This window comes from Euprymna scolopes, chromosome 8 (genome assembly GCF_053919585.1).
Source record: "Euprymna scolopes isolate OS-2025 chromosome 8, ASM5391958v1, whole genome shotgun sequence".
Lineage (NCBI taxonomy): Eukaryota > Metazoa > Mollusca > Cephalopoda > Sepiida > Sepiolidae > Euprymna > Euprymna scolopes.
This window is the reverse complement of record NC_136489.1, coordinates 78,393,640-78,412,217: the sequence shown is the minus strand read 5'-3', so window position 1 is coordinate 78,412,217 and position 18,578 is coordinate 78,393,640.

Sequence of the window (18,578 nt, the reverse complement as noted above, 5' to 3'; positions counted from 1 at the left end):
ATAGACGATATGAGCATATTTTTTATATCGGATTGTAGCACCTGGTCAGACGCGAAAAAAGTTAGGCTTTTGCTAAAAAAATTGGAAACGGCCGATCATACAAAGTTCGTGAATTTCATTCCCCCAAAAAGACCAGGGAGTTGAGCTTCCAAGAAACAGTTACGCTACTTACAGAACTGTTTTCTGCAAAGACACCTCTTTTCCATAGCCAATATAAATGTATGAATGTTTATAGAAGAGAGGAAGACGACTACACTACATATGCAAATAAAGTGAACAAGCATTGCGACGATTTTTAACTGGAGGAATTATCATCAGATAATTTTAAATGTTTAATATTTGTGCAAGGGCTGATCTAAAATAAAGACGCTTAAATCAGGCGTCGTGTTTTAAGTAAACCCGAAAACGAACCGAAATTAAAGCTACAAAACTTAGCGGAAGACTGTGAACGGTTTATTGCGTTGAAACAAGACAAGCGTTACATAGAGGAAAGCCGAGTGTCGCATATTAAAAAGATCCATCAAAAGAAAAATTCGACTTCAAAAAATAACCAGAGAAAGAAACAGAGAAAAGATCCACCTGGACCATGTTGGAGGTGTGGAAATAAACATTGGTACAATGAGTGTCCCTACAAATTCAAACAACGTGACAACTGCCACCAGAAAGAGCATAAAGCATCGCATTGTAGAAAAAAAATTGGTAGAAATACATCCATTTAACTTACGAAAATTTAACCTGTGGAACAAAATATCCGAAAATATATACAAGTCCAAATATTTAAAAAGAAAGTAAGGATACAGATTGACAGACATGGAAGAGGCGTGGGAACCCCACTATGATTAAATCACATAAAACGGCGAGAAGCGTCAGTGGCGAAAAAATTACCTTCGAAGGTGAATTATTGACGAATATTTTTTCCAGAACAGGGCCGAAAAAGCAAGAATCTTTGTCATACGAAAATCAAACAACCTCTTTGGAACTGATCTGTTCGAAAAGTTTAGACTATGGGATTTGCCTTTAAGGTCATTTTGCCAACAGGTTGAGGATTCGAATGTGGAGGCAGAAAAACTAAACAGAGAGTTAAAAGAGAATTTCCCAGATGTATTTTTAGGCGGGTTGGGAAGGTGTACAAAAGCGGTAGCAAAATTTGACGTAATAGTAAATGAAGAGCCAGTGTTCAGAAAGAAAATAATTGTTCCATACGCCGCTATAGAACAGATAGACGGTGAATTAGAAAGACTCGAAAACATAGGTATCATCGGAAAAATTGATCACAGTGAGTGGGCTGCACCAACGGTTTACATCCAAAAGAAGAGTAAGGAGATTCGGGTTGCGCCGACTTCGCGACAGGCTTTAACAGGGCATTACAAGATAACCATTATCCTCTTCCGAGTCCTGAAGAGATACTTGGGAAACTGAGTGGAGGGAAATATTTGTCGAAAATCAACCTCAGTGATGCGTACTTACAAGTCCCAGTCGATGGGAAGTGTTAAAAGCTGCTATGTATTAATACCCATAAGGGAGTGTACAAGTTTAACAGACTTACTTTTGGGGTCAAAGTCGCCCCTGCGATTTTTCAACAAATTATGGACATTATGTTAAATGGCTTGGATTTAGCAGTAGGGTACCTGTACGATGTATTAATGAAAACTGATAGCAAATAACAACACAAAGCTCATGTAAACCAAGTATTCAAAAGGATCCATGATTATGGATTTAAAGTAAAACAGGAAAAATGTACATTTTTCATGGAGAAAATAAAATACTAGGGGCAAATCATCGATAAACATGAAAAAGGCCGGCTCTAGATAGATCGAGTGCAATAAAGAATATGCCTGCTCCCGAAAATATCGCCTCTTTACAAAGTTTCTTAGGTTTGGCAAATTACTACAATGTATTTGTGCCAAATATGCATAAACTAAGGTCTCCTATAAATGAACTGTTAAGGAAAGACCAAAAATGGGTCTGAATACAAGAGTGCGAAGAAGCATTTCGGGAAATTAAAGAGACTTTAACGTCTGACTTGTTTCTGCCACATTATAATCCCAAGCGTGAAATTATAGTTGCAAACGATAGCAGCTGATATGGCAGAGGAGCCTGCATTTTACACACAATGGATGATGGAAAAGTGAAACCCATAGCACATTAATTTCGATCACTTTTGTCAGCCGAAAAGAACTACTCACAAATTGAAAAAGAGGCTCTAAGCATTATATTCGCGGTAAAGGAATTTCATCGCTTCCTGTACGGTAGGCAATTTCTGTTACAAACAGACCACACACCATTATTAACGATTTTCGGATCGAAAAAGGGACTACCATAACATACGGCGAATAGACTCCAAAGATGGGGTACCATACTTCTGAATTACAATTTTTAAATGGGGTATGTACCATCTAAAACATTTGGTCATGCAGACGGGTTATAGAGGTTAATACCTAAGCAGACAGAACTATAGGAGAATATGGTAATAACAGCCATTCAAGCGGAAGTTGAAGTAAAAAATACGTTATGTGACACAATAAGAGAACTTCCAGTAACGCTTGATGAGATTAAGAGTAAGGCAGAGGTGGACGAATGTATTATACGAACAATAGAAAGGGTCAACGATACCGAACTGGATGAAGTAATTTATTCCATTTGCGATAACGTCCTGTTATATAGCGACAGGGTTGTAATTCCTGCGACATTACAGAAAAGAATGCTCAAGGAATTCAATGTAGGCCATCCAGGTATATCAAGAATGAACAACCTTATGCGCTCTTTCGTTTATTGGGCAAACAGGGATAAGGATATAGAAGGAAAAAGCAGGGGGTGTAGAGGATGCGCATTAGCTATGAAAGCTCCTCCGACTCAATTTAGATCGTGGGCAAAACCGAGCCGATCTTAGTCTAGGATTCATTTAGATTTTACATGACCGCTAGATGGGTTCTACTATCTCATTGTTGTAGTCAGCATATCTAAATGGCCGGAAGTATTAAAATGTAAGAATCTCACGTCCGAGGTAACTATCAAATTTTTGTATGAGCTATTTCCTAGGTTTGCAGTAGTAGACTGCATTGTTGCATACAATGGCACGCAATTTCATCTACCGAATTTAAAAATTTTTGCGAGGATCATCTAATAGAGCATATAACCATTCCGTCATACCACCCAAGAAGTAATGGACAAGCAGAGAAATTCGTTGACACATCTTTAAGAGCTCTGAAAAAAAGCAAGTGGGCAACGGACGAATAAGTCAATCCAACAGTTTTTACAAGTCTACAGAGTCATTTCGAATGCAAACATCGAAATGTCGAAGACACCTGCTGAGGTTGTACTTGGACGCAAGGTTAGATCGATATTTCACAAGTTGTCACAAAACCAGGATATGCCAAATCTAAAAAAAAAACGATAACAAAAGAACGGTATGAAGTTGGCGAAAGAGTCCTCTACAAGATTCACAAAAATAATAAACTTTCTGGGAGTCTGGCATTGTTGAGAAACACATAGGCAACATCGTCTAAATGTTTAAGGGACCAGACTTCGTGCACAAACGTCACACTAACCAAATTCGGAAAACAAAAACGTTATTAATCCCAGACGGGATATTTCTAAAGGGGGGATTTATATCGGCCTTTTTGAACAGAGTAATTTACACCGATTAGCATTATAAATAGCGCTAGTAATTCCAACACCAGTGAGAGAGATGCGACTGCACTTCAACTGCTAGCCGAGTGCCCAGCAGATATACACGCTTTCCTATCTTTGTACATTATTGTTAATCCACTTGTTCCTTAACCGGACCTCGATTGAGTGTTCTTATTTTCACTGTTGTTCCACGAGACAACAGATAGAAAAATTTGTAGAATTTACACTTGCTTTTTTTAGATATACTAATGTAGAAGACGTGTATCTCTTTGTTTGTATATCTGAATGTGCGCTAATTAATTTTAGACTTTACAAAATAGCGACTTGTAATTGCATAAAAATTGTTACTGACATAAATTTATTTAAACGTGATCATATTATTCTTTTTTTCTTATAAACACGTGACGTCTTAATTGTTTTAAACTTGGGCCTACATTTCAAAATAGGTAAATGACATTTCATTTTATTGATATAGTGACTGGGTGAGAATTTCGATTTTTTTATTACCTCATAGAAAGTTTTCAATCAGTAACATTTACACTTTACCAAGTCTATACTTTAATTAAGTTAGTTTCTTTAACTGATAGTCATTTAAATAAGGCAACTTACTGTTTACACGTAAGGAGATATTAAACTTAATATTAAATGCGTTAACCACCTTGGCATTTGGAAAAATATACTTGGACGCACAATACACATAGGTAAATCAAAAATATATAAACACAAAATTGATTTTTCTTTAGTCATGAGATATATATATATATATATATATATATATATATATGTGTGTGTGTGTTAAACACTGAAGGATACATCTGGAGTATAAAACCTAATTACCCACAGATTATCTTAGCAACTTCAATGTGCCTCTGTTTATTTACATGGTATATTTGGATTCACATGCTAACATGGACATATAAACAGGAAACACAACCGTGACCAAAGGGTCAACGAATATACACTTAAATGTCACAGCATCCTGCATAACCGGAAGAAAAAAGTTACATCGCCTGGCTTAGAATTAGGGCGAAAGATAGGCCATTTCGTAAGAGCCTTCAGAGGGGAACATACACATAATGGCTTCCGGTTGATGATAAATTAAAAAAAAAACAAGCAGATGATTAGGCGACGTAAACATCTTAATAAAACGTTTCTTTCATAAAATTCAATAATATTACCATTTTCTGTTGCTGCTATGTTTTTACTAAAAGTGAGAGAGCACTATCCATGGAGATGCCCCAGTATGAAATGATTAGTTAAGTCATGGACGTCACGAGGTATGATTAAATTTTGATGTCATGATTTCAGATTCGATTAATAATTAATTGTATGTATGAACACATGTGTGTATTTTATTTGATTACAAAACATAGAACATCTCCGTGCAGGAAGGTGTTTGCAAAATATTCAATAAAAAAGGCTAATAGCTGTTTATAACTAAGGGAGGTTTCACGTGTAGGTATAAACTATGACAATAAACAAAAATACATTAAAGTTGGGAAAGTTATTGATAAGATAATTTAGAAATTAAGTTTAACGTTTACTTGGGATTTATTTTCGAATCTGGTGAAGATGTCAGATACAAATCAAAAGGCATATCGTCACCTAATGACAAAGCGAACCAGAATGAATGTTTAGTAAGAGCTTATGTACCTCTATGATACTATCAGACTTTAACAAAAGTTTTCCTTTCTCATTAGAATGCCTGCCGGGCGTTTCCCGCTAAACTTGAGATTAATGGGATCTCTTGCCTTTAGCCTTGAACGAAATATTCGATAATTTTCATATTTTATTTCTGTCTTTATTTTACTAATACTTCCATCCCCTAGACAAAAGGAAAAGAATCAGGATCATAGAAAATATAATACATGACCAAATAAAAGAAGTAAGAAATGCCCGAGAGTATATATATATATATATATATATATATATATATATATATATATATATATATATATATATATATATATATATTCTTTTATTTTCTAGATTTTGTGCATCGATTAACCCGTAGAAAATTCCGATGAATTTTGACGTGTTAAAAAGGGACGTACTCTGATGTTGTTTTTTTTTTGGTTTAGGTTCAGTAGGCCGTTTCTACGGTCTTGTTAATTTTTTAACACTAACATACACACACACACTCACATATTCTCTTTCTCATTCTCTCCCCCTGTCTCTCTCTCTCTCTCTTTTCTTGTCATTTCTCAATACATTTTTTAGATTTTCTTTTTATTTTCTCTATCATTTTGATTATTCGGAATGAAGAGATTATTTCCTCCTTTAAAGCAGCAAAACATCACCTGAAAACGACGTGGCATTCTGCATAAATATATAAAAGACAACAAGAGCAAACAAAAATAACAGAAAACAACTGATTTATATTCCAAGGTCAAAACGACAAATAAAAAGATACAATCGGCCGAGGAGGATTATTAGCGTTATCTTCAAATACAACATATTTCTGAGATTACAACGTAACAGGATTTCTGAAAATTATTTCTAACGGTCAATCCGTGTCGCCATCTTATATTTTGATGTAAATCTGGTAAATGATAATTATATTTATCACCTCACAAAATGTAGACATATGCTGGGAAGTCGTAGTTATCATTTTTATAGCACCCTAAAATGTTTGTTGTTAAGATAAAAGTCGTAAAATATATAAACAGTGACAAGGTAAAAATATTTCAGATATTGATATTATTTTTATTTTAGTTGTATAAAAGTTCTTGAATTTGATTAAATGGATGCAGTATGATCACTCAAAGAGCGTAGAGTACGCGCCACATCCTTAAAATATCAGACATAACCAGTTCACATTATTCATAGTCCGGATACACACAATAAAATAATGATTATACTAAAGTATCTCTATTGTTTTGTATCCCCACGAAAGTGGACATGTAAGCAACGTGAATTATTAATGCGGGGAAAATATTCGTTTAGATTAAAAGGGCATTTGTGTGTAAAAAAAAAGAACGTTGTCTCTGATTAGATTCTTCTTCATTAAACGAGGCTATATAGTTGTACATTTTGTATCTAGCAAAACTGCGACTAATCATGAAATTCAAAAATAGAGTTTACTAATTACTGGACATATATTATTTATTTTTCTATTGTTTCTTTTTTGGGTATCAAATCAGCGGAGCAGTAGTCATCCTTATGCAACGATTACATTATAACAAAATATTAATTTTTATTCACACAGTTATATAATCCAAAAATGTTGATTTACACTGATGTATATATTGATTGGCATTAAATCACATTAATAATATAGTTACATTATTATAAAACGGTTCATTTATACTCACGCTATATCATAAAAAAATCTAAAAAGTAAAACTAATACTAACTCATACGTATTATTTTGCTTTATTTAATATTATGATATATTTCGTATAAGAAACACTCTTATGTATAGATATTATGATAATATATTTAAATATCTGCCTTTCTTAATAAGCCACCATTGAAAGATATAAATGCAGATGTTTTAATGTTCATGCTAAAAATTGACCCGTACTTTACATATAACATGAAATAATTATCCGAGATTTAAAAGGACACCGGCTACATGCCATATAACTAACGGGCAGTGACATAGTACATTTCACAGTTTAACTATATGTCTGTCTAATTGTCTCTCTTTTTCTCTTTATTTTTCTACAAAAAAAAAAAAATAATAAAATACCAAGGCATACATTGGGTGTTCTTTATTATTGTGCTGATTAATAGAGACAATACAAGAGATTATGCCTGTTGATATAGAGGACTAAAGAATATCAGAAATATATGGGTAAATGTACGTAAAATGTGCGTAAGATTTGCGTAAATCATCGGTAAAGAGCGAGTAAAATGTCTACGGTACCATAAAGTATGTTCCCCGTCTACACGCGTGCAATTCTGATATCATGAATTTGCACTGATTTGATAAAGAACCAGCTAGATGTAAGTGACCCCCCACTATGTATGTATGTATGTATGTATGTATGTATGTATGTATGAATGCGTCTTAATAACCTTATTTTATAAAAATGCACTTCAAATTCGTAAGGATACTAATTTCAACATATCCCAGACCCAGCACTGGATATCAGACAACAAAGAATATACATAAAGTAGTAGTGTTCGTGTTTGTGTGTTTGTGTGTGTGTGTGTATAAAACTCTCATAAACCCTACACCACTAGACCAATAATGACAAAACCTGGCATGATGATGATCATCCGCCTAGGGATGGTGCACACCATTTTTCAAGGTAAAGATCAAAGGTGAAGGTTATAACCTATGTATGTATACTCTGCTACAGTCAACACGCCTAGAGTAATCCTGATCAAACATGACATGATAATGGCCTTCCACCTAAATATCGTTTACACCATTTTCCCTGGTAAAGATCGAATGCAAGGGTAATAGCCTATGTATAAATATTCACCTACAACTCACAGCACTGGAAGAATCATTACCAAATCTGACATGATAATGAATATTATCGACCAAGAGATTATGCCCACCATTTACAAGATCAGATATAAAGATTAATGTCATATACGGTTCGTCTTTTTATAAAACATGTGTGATACTAAACAGATGGTAATCATTGTCATTTTTTATAATTGTTTCAATTTTTATGTGTAAAAATATAAGTTGATATAACCTATTTGCTTTAAAGTTCATAGTTTTATTTCAATCACTTCAGGAGGTAGTTAAAATATTTTTAACACCTTAGGCAAATAGTTACTCTTACAGCATTCAGTTACTGCAAACATGCCCGCGAAGCCAAGACAAGGCCCACCACAAAGCAGTGGTATATTTACTAGTATATATATATATATATATATATATATATATATATATATATATATATATATATATATATATATATATATATGTGTGTGTGTGTGTGCGTGTGTGTGTGTGTGTGTGTGTGTGTATTCGGGACAGAAATTATTATTACAATCAAAATAAATTTTAACACAAGATCGATCATGATAAAAGTACGTATCCATGATCAGTATCCGAAACCATTCAAAATAGTTTGCGAGTAAAACTACATCGATTTTTTCTGAGTCGCTTATTCAATAGAACCAACAATTGTTTACGCTCGCAATTTGAGTAAATTGAACCATTACTAAATGGCTCTTGCTCATTTTACACTTCGAATGAATCATACAATTAATTCCGAAAGCAAATTAAGATTTTTTTTTATTTCCCAACCAAAAACAAAAACAAAAGACGAACTAAAACCTGCGCAAATATATTTTTTGTCAATTTTGTTAACTTCGTTTGATTTCATCCGTTTAGTTTCGGGTCCTTCTCGATTGTGGAGTTTGCACGGCGGCAGTTGCCATGCCATACCGGATATGTTGGTTTTGGTTGAACGAATCGATAGATGGCGCTGGTGAAATATCGAGTTAATTCGCTTAGAATTGATTTGAGGTGATGTCTGAAATACTTGTAGAAACAACTCAGTGGTTTGGGCAGCCGACTGGAAGTAACATTGTGTAACATTCAAATGAAATCCTTCAAGGTTTTCACCGTTTTTAATTCAATGAAAAGGGAAAGAAAGAAAAGAGGAGCAAACGAATAAACAGATTAAAATTTCTAACGAGAGTGGGAACTACATTAAGAGCTAATATATAAAAGGGAAGCGGTAAAAAAAAGCAAAGATATGACGACTTCAAAGTGGAACTGGTGTGGGAAAACACGCAAGTAAAATAGAATGAAAAAAGAAGAAAGATGATAGATAAAGGCTATGATGAGGGGAAGAACCAGAAAACACTAAACAGAAGAAAAAGGTTAGGAGAAAAAAAAATATTTATCGGAGGTAAACCATACTCGTAACTTAACGGCCAACATAAAGACAAAACATTCGAATAACACTACTACTTATAATACTAATACAATAACAACTACAAATAATAACAAAATCAAAATACAAATAAATTATTGGAGAAAATAATATAAAAGTGAGGTTTAAACATAATTAAATTTTACGGGGAAGAAAAGAAGAAATTGATCGAAAAGACGGTGTAAAAAAAGACCCATCCCATGAGAAGAGGAATACTTTAACAGAAAATGCCATTTTGATGAAAACGTACTATTATACAGATTAGGATGCTGATGCTGATGAAAACATTAATAATAATAATAATAATAATAATAATAATAATAGCAAATCAAATAATAATAATAATAATAATAATAATAATAATAATAATAATAATAATAATAGGGATATGAAAACGTGTTGAAGTTGAAGCAAGTAAAGTTGTATCTATTGTAATAGGAGTTCTGGAGAGTATTTTGTTTATTAATATCCTATTTTAAAATGAATTAAAATACAGAGACATATTTTCCAAGGTGATTTCCTATTATCACTGATGTTCATCATAGCCATGATGCCCGTTAATAATATACTGAGAAAATGCCAAACAGGACACAAGTTCAATTTTACAGATGAAAAAATGAACGACCTCATTTACATGAATAATCTGAAACTGTTTTCACCCCCCCCCCCCAAAAAAAAAATAAATGCATTAGAGACGCTAATAAACACAACCACAATCTTTTGCCAGGATATTTGAATAAAATTCGGTATAGAAAAATGTGCACTGCTTCATGAGAACAGATAAACCGGAAGTAACAGAAAATATGAAACTACCCAACCAAACGGAGAAAGGCGCTAATGGTCGCTGTTAACAAAAAATCAATGGTAAGCGGCTGTTGTGATTACGTAAATTCAACTGAAAATATTAGCGACAGAGGTGAAAAGTACTGAGAATCTGAGAAGACGTGTTGCCATGCAGACTCCAGAAAACGCAACTAGTTGTTCTGAACGAGAAATATCTGATGATTGCCATGCGTTACTACGCTCAATCAGTAGAAACAAAACTCTACTGGAGTAATAGATGGGAAGAGCGACGAGATCACAATAGAAATGCCGAATGGCCGAAAGACATGAAAGAAGAGGTAAACAAATAGAAAAAGGAACGGGGAATGAAATCAGCAAGGTAACCCTTAGTTAAAAGGGATTTGGATGCTGAAGAAAATCAAAATAGTAGCGATAATAGTAGAAGCACTAGGAACTATTCCGAAAAACTTTGAAAAAAGAATGGCAGAAATTGGAATCAGAGGAATAGCTGGAAAAAAACAACGCCCAACGATAACGAAAACGGCTGAAATATTAATGAAAACCCTAGAATGCGGAGAATAACACGGGAAGACAATATAATGAAGACGCGTTCCGAAGCTGCATATCTACAAGTTCTACACCCCATCATGCATCCCTCATTTGTTTCATGATAATAATGATAATGATAATAATAATAACTAGCGGGAGCTGTGGAAATTCCAGTGGACCCTTTAATATGTAATATATTGACGTTGGCATTTTTGTGGATGTTTAGCGTAAATGGAGACGTTAAAAAAGCTAAAGTATATATCTAAGTAGCTGGGACGCTCTGCATAGCCTGATCGTAAATTGTGATTAAATATGATATTCTAATTCATGCAGATTTCGTATATATAAGAGTCAATTTTCGATCCATTCTTATATATTATAAACCTGTGATTTCAAAAATAAAACTATATCCATATGGCTTACAGGCATCAGCTTCAATCGAAACCGAAACCAAAACTTATCAAGAAAAAAATAATGTATGTATATATAACTTGAGTTCTTACAGCTATAATGAAAACCAAAACCAAATCTCTTGAACAATTCTTGGTAAAATTATTTATCGCAAGAAATGGAAAGGCATAACTATTAAACAACAGACACTCGGAAGAAAAAATAAATGTTATACAGAAAATAACAGACACGCTATCGTATTAATATATAGATTAACATATTTTATGTACCAAAAACAATTTTTCATGAAACTATTTTAGTTAAAACAATGTTGTAATAAAATAATTTATTTAGAAAAAGGAACTGCCATTTAATATATATATATATATATATATATATATATATATGTATATATGTATATATATATATGCATATATATAACTTAGATTTAATGTTTTTATAAACATATTAGGTACTCACGCCCTTATTGATCCGTGCTGAAATAATAACGTTATTATTCAAAAAGCCATTCTTAACATGGGGAGTGGAGGGTGTTTTGGGTTAGGCTAAGGGTTGTTTTGGTATTTATTTTCTTGCCTTTTTTACACGGTGGTCACCACTTATCAAGGCCCGGAAGCCACTCAGGGATAAGGGTTATTGCAAGTACAGTACGTTAGTGTGGAGATCTGATGAAGTGTTTACTTAAGAGGGCGGTTCATTAGAAATTTGTTTACGTTGGACTTGAAAGCATCCAAGTTGTAGTCATGCGGGAAGCAGGCAGGCAGAACAGAGTTCTACAGGCGTGCAGTTCTAAGAAAGAAGCTTTGTTCATGGAATCCACATTTTGATTTATTGCACAGATAACGAGTTGGGGAAATTTTTCACAGTGGATTCAGCTAGACGGGTGTTTTTCGTGAAAAATTGGCGAGGAGGGACCAGAGATTGGAGTTCATACGAGCACCTGCCATGGAAATAAGGCTAAAACAAGGATAGGCTCGCAACGTCTCTTCTGTGGGAGAGAGGTTGCAGGGTAGAGAAAAGGGCATCCCCCACTAAGCCTCGAAGTCTATTTTGTACTCTGTCCAGGGAGGACAGGCTGTTTTTAGCAGCTCCTGCCCAGATATGGCAGCAGTATTCCATCCTTGGACGTACTTGGCTTTTATATAGATAGAGAATTGCATCAGTGGTGAGATATCTTCTGGAGCGGTAGAAGGATCCCACTATCTTTCCAGCGCCCTTGGAAACATACTTGATGTACGTGTTCCATTTCAAATCAGGAGTAAAGGACAAACCCAGAAGCTTGTCAAAACACGGGGCTTCTCCGAGACGATAGCCATCCATTTCAATTGATGCCAGATAGGGATCAGAGCGTTGATGATGTAAAGATAGGAGTTTAGTTTTAGATGCATAAAAGGTACCCAGCCACGTCTTCCCCCACTGAACCACGCGCTCAAGGTCAGAGGAGAGAGAATCAGAGAGAACTTTGTCATTTACAACCTTTGATGTGTTGCCATAGATGGTTGTGTCATCAGCATAGATGTCAACGAATGATTCAAGTATGTGTTTAGGGAGGTCATTAATGTAGATTAGGAGGTTAGTTGGGCCCATGATTTACCCTTGAGGGACTCAAACATTAATACTGCAGGCCTCTGATTTTTGTCCATCGACCACTACTCTTATGAACCTATCGGAGAGAAATGATTTAATGATTGAGAAAACGTTCCCAGTTATACCGCAGCTGGAAATCTTGTGAAGTAGGCCTTTATGCCATACCTTGTCGAAGGCCTTTGATATGTCAAGAACAATTACCCTAGAAAAGAAGCCTTTGTCAAGAGATTCACTAATCCTGTGAGATATAACCGCTAGCACATCTGCGGTAGATATTGCAGAATGAAAACCATGCCGTGTGTAACTAAGAAGATTGTTTCTGCTGAGGTTGTTTACTATTTCACTATTTAATATGGATTCCAGAAACTTACTCATAAAACTCAGGAGACTTATTGGTCTGTACTGTGAGGGAGATGACTTATGACCTGAATTCTTAAATACAGGGCATACTGATGAGGTTTTCCAGGGAGTCGGAAAGCACTTCTCCTTAAGGCAACGCTTAACCAGTTTCCTAAGTATGGGAGCAAGTTCTGGTTGAAGCTTTTTTAACGCTATAATTGGGATGCCGTCAGGGCTAATTGCTTTACTGGAATCAAAGTTCTTGATTAGCTTGGCGACCTCATGCACAGATATTTGTATGCTACCTAACGTGTTCTGTGTTATAGGAGGAAATATGGGGAGTTACTGGCCTTCGTTGCATAGGGAAGAATTAGCTGCAAAGTTCTTTGCAAATAGTTTGGCCTTGTCTGATGCTGACGAGATGACCTCTAGTCCATTGATAATGGTTGGGACAGAACGCACACTTCTGTTCAGGATCCTATTTGTTATTTGCCAAAACTGGTGAGGACCAAGCCGCTGATCAGCTACTTTGGATTTAACAGACTGGGCATATAGCTCTCTTGCATTTTTTTATTACTCTTTTACAGTAGTTGCTGGCGTTCCTGAAAGCAGCTTTAGTGTCAGTGCATCTATTACGTTGGTAGTTATCGAAAAAGTGATTTCTGTGCGCGATAGCAGCACATTCTGGGGAGGACCATGGCTGGCTGGTAGGTTTTTGTTGGAATCTTTTAGATTGTATGAATTGGCCTATGCCTACAATTAACCATTCGGTCAGATCTGATACTATAGAGGACACATTTTTTAACATTGAATGCAGAGGTAAATCAAATATGAATGTACGGAAGCTATCCCAGTCAGCCATAGAGTATCGGTATACAGTACGGTGGAGGGTAGTCTGGTGACTTAGTATATTTCATTTTTATTTTAACTGATACGGCGGAATGGTCGGAGGATACTAGAGTAGAATGAATGGAACATGAACATAGCTCAGGGGAAGTTGAGAGAAAAAGGTCTAGGAGGCTTGCATATTGACCAGTATTATCGGGCACACGTGTGGGTTCGCGAACACTCTAAGTGAGGTCATAAGCAATGGCAAAACCATGACAAAACCTCACCTCACCGTCTGTCTTATTTGAATGAGTCAGCCATTCCATGTTATGGACGTTGAAGTGGTGTAAGCAAGTGCAACCCGGAAGCACATATAGGGTAAATTAGGATCTTCTCTAGAGATATCCCTGCCACACCGGAAGCCATCTTGAATGTAGGCACATATTTCATGCCTATGGCGATCTTGGGGGTCAGATTTAGCTTTTGCAGAGAAGGAGCCATGCCGAAATAATGATTTTTTAAACCCATTCTTAATATGGGGAGCTGAGAATTTTTTCTCTACTTTCACTTAACAAGTATTAAATAAAATGTTACCAGTGCACTTACTGATCCGCGCTGAAATAATAACGTTATTATTTTGAAAGCCTTGGTACTCATGCTGAGAGTGATCCGTGCTAAAATAATAACCTTATTATTTAAAAGGCCATTCTTAACATAGGGAGGAGAGGGTGTTTTGTACCTATTCTGTACGTTAACTTTGCAATTGAATAAAAAAAAACATATCATAAAACTTTAATTAAACGTGGAAATACGATTTAAAAATAGCGCGGATCACTCTCTGCATTAGCACCAAATATTTTATGTGCAAACCCAGTTTCGTTTCGCTAATAACGTGTGGTTAAATTCGAGGTTCCATAACATGCCTCAGGGCTTTGTTTACATGCTACATCAATTAGTAGTCGTAGCGATAATATTTTTAATTAACGAATACCTCGGCGTCTCTCTCTCTCGCTTCCTATCACTCGCTCTCTTTCTCTCAATAAACAAATATAAAGAAAAATAAACAACGACAAAAAAATAAATGCTTGATTTTTGTCCCCACCGCCCGAGTTTTTTTATCGTTTTTATTACGGATTAACTTATAATCAATTATTTATTTAGAACTTTTGAAAGATAAAACCCTGCATTTTATAGGAAAAGAAAAATATATAGCAGTGAGAACACGCTAATCGATTAGAACCTACAGCGTATTCGGAAATTAAATGTCTATTTCAGAATAAATTTCAACCAATCAAATTTGCCGGAAACGTGACACGCAAAAGAACACACCCATTATTCTATTAATATAGAGATGATGATGATGATGATGATGATGATGATGATGGTCATAATAATAATAATAATAATAATAATAATAATAATAATAATAGGGTAGTTGTAGCACCTAAGACAACTGGGTGAGGTTCACTATTGCAGCTCAACTAGAGAGATAAAACATCAATCTTGTGAACAAAAACTAAAACAACAACAACAATAATAACACCAAGATCAACATCAACAACAACAATAATAATAATAATAATAATAATAATAATAATAATAATAAACTAGCTGCAATACGTAAGCCCATTGAATCAGTTATGCCATTGCAACTGAACTCCCGAGATAAAACGTCACTCTTGTGAACAACAACAACAACAAAAACAACAACAAAAACAACAACAAAAACAACAGCAACAACAATAATAATAATAATAATAATAATAATAATAATAATAATAATAATAATAAGTAGCTGCAATTTCTAAGGCCTGTGGTGAGATCTGCTATTGCATCTTAACTCCCGAAATAAAACATCAATTTTGTGAAAAGAAACACTACCAACAACAACAAAATAATGATAATAATAATAATAATAATAATAATAATAATAATAAATAACGAGATCTGTGAAAATTCCATAGTGAACTCTTTCATATGTAATATATTGATGTTGGCATTTTGTGGTTATTCAGCGTAAATTGAGACGCTCTGATAGCATTTTTTTTAAAACTGCAAAGGTATATATCTCAGCTAGAATAGCCTTGCCGTAAAATATGCTTAAATATGATATTTTAATTTATGCAGATTTCGTATGATCATTATTTTAAGAGTCAATTTCCGATCCATTCTTATATATTATAAAATTGTGATTTAAAAAAAAAAAAAAAACATATATCAATATGGCTTGGATGCATCAACTTTAATCGAAATCGGAACCAAAACTTATAAAGAAAAAAGAATGTATGCATATATAACTTGAGTTCCTTCAACTATGATGGTAAAATTATTTATTACAAGGAATGGAAATGCATGAATATTAATCGACAGAAACTCGGAAGAAAAAATATAATGTGACACACAAAATAACAAACACACTATCGTATTAATATATAGATTAAATTATTTTATGTACCAACACAGTTTTTTTAAAACTATTTTAGTTAAACAATGTTGTAATAATAATAATTTATTAAGAAAAAGGAACTGTCATTTAATATATTTTTTAGATTTAATGTTTTTATAAAAATATTTCATGTACAAAACCCGTTTTGTTTCGCTGATAACGTGTAGCTTTTTTGGTTAGCAAGCTTAAGGCTTTTCATGAAGTTCAAGTTTACATAAACGATAGGCATATTTAGTTTTGTTTACATGAAAATGTTGTTGTAGTAGTAACAATAATATGTAAATTAACAAAAACATCAGCGTCTATTTCTCAAACAATAAAAAATGTAAAAAAATAAACAATGAAAAAAATAACTGCTCAATTTTTGTCCAAAGATTTTAAATTAGAAAACTTATAGCGTTCGCCGTCCGAGAGATTTGTGTTATCGTTTTTAATACGGTATAACTTATAATCAATTATTTCTTAACAACCTTTGCATTTACCAGGAAGATAAACCCCTAAATTTTATAGAATTAAAAACAAATATAGAAGTGAGAACACGCTAATCGAATGTCATCTGGTGCGTTCGTAAATATGTATTCCGGAGTTAATGCGTATTCCAGAATTAAATTTCAACGAATGAAATTTACCGGAAAGCATGTTACACAAAAGAACACACACTCTATCGTATTAGATATATATATAAATAATAATAATAATAATAATAATAATAATAATAATAACGAATTTCCTGAGAGAAAAAGAATTTTAATGAAAAGAAACAATATTGACATAGATGACAGACCTTATTTGGAGTGGTGAGGAAAAATTTGTCGGGTTAGTAAACGTAAAATTTATGGAAAAATGATGGGAACTCGACGATAACAAAAATAAATAAAGAAGAAACAAAAACAATCTCGCGAAAAGCAAAACAAGGATTTGTTGCCGAAAAATACAGAGTAGAAAAGTAACGTTGTGATGAAGAGGATTTGATTGCAAAAACAGAATGATCTTAAAAGAGAAGATTGGTTAGAATAATAAGATAAAGAACAAAAATAAAAGCAAGAAAAAAGATGAAAGCAGAAGAAAAAACTGGAGAAAAAAAAGGAAGAAAAAGAAAACGCAGACAGATATAGGGAAAGGGAAGACGTTCGTTGTAAGTGAATATGAGACAAGACATTCCAAAAATCTATTAGATTATATTTTGTAACATAACCCCTCGACAGTTGCCTGAATTAAAAAAGGGAAGACACGAGACGAAAGGTTGAACGTAAATTAATGTAAGAAATAAGTTATGTATATGCTTTTCATGGCGTCTGGATTGAAATCAGAAACAATGGCCTTTTTTTTAGATTTTGGGGGCATGCATGATTCACATATTAATGTGATTTAAGGTTAGGTACCCCCTTTTTATATCTATTTAAAGAAGCTGCACGCCGCCTGGGTGATATTCAGGCTACTACAGAGGGGGTGAACACATATTAGTCTGCTATCTGACCTTGGATGTCGCTACAAGGCAATCTGTTGCAACGTTACTATTTACTTCTTGCTTCAAGAGCTTAAATTAATGGGAATCGCCATATGCTGCAACAGGTATTTTTTTCTTTTTAGCCGGATTGCCTTTATTTCCCGTAATGGATTCTCTCATCTTGCATGTTTGATGAAGAGTAAAAGAATGTTGATTACACTTTGGAGAGGCTTAAGGCGTTAAGGCCCCTGCAAGCAGAAGTACTGGAATCATACAGTTGGGACTTAAACTTGTGAAAGGAGAGAATCGCATTCTTTTGCCGGAAATTGTCAGTCATTAATGTCTTCTGATGATATCATCTTTCCAGGCGAATTATCGCTTTGCCTATCGGAATTATTGCAGTTATTCAACGTCAAACAATTTAGACACCCTCCGGATTTAGATGATTATTTGGATAAACATATGATAGACATTTACAGATTATTTTAACTGTGATAATTTGTTTACAACTACTTTATCCTATTTTAAGTTAACAAAACAAGCAGCTGTTCAGCAAACGTAGGCTGTCACCATGACTTTCACGAGAAAACTGTGCGGTATCTATTCGAATAATCGTTTGCATCCGACGATGAAGACAAAAAAAGTCAGAGTAGAGCTTGACAAAATAACCTAAAACGATCTAAAAACCTATTCTGATGAAACGTTT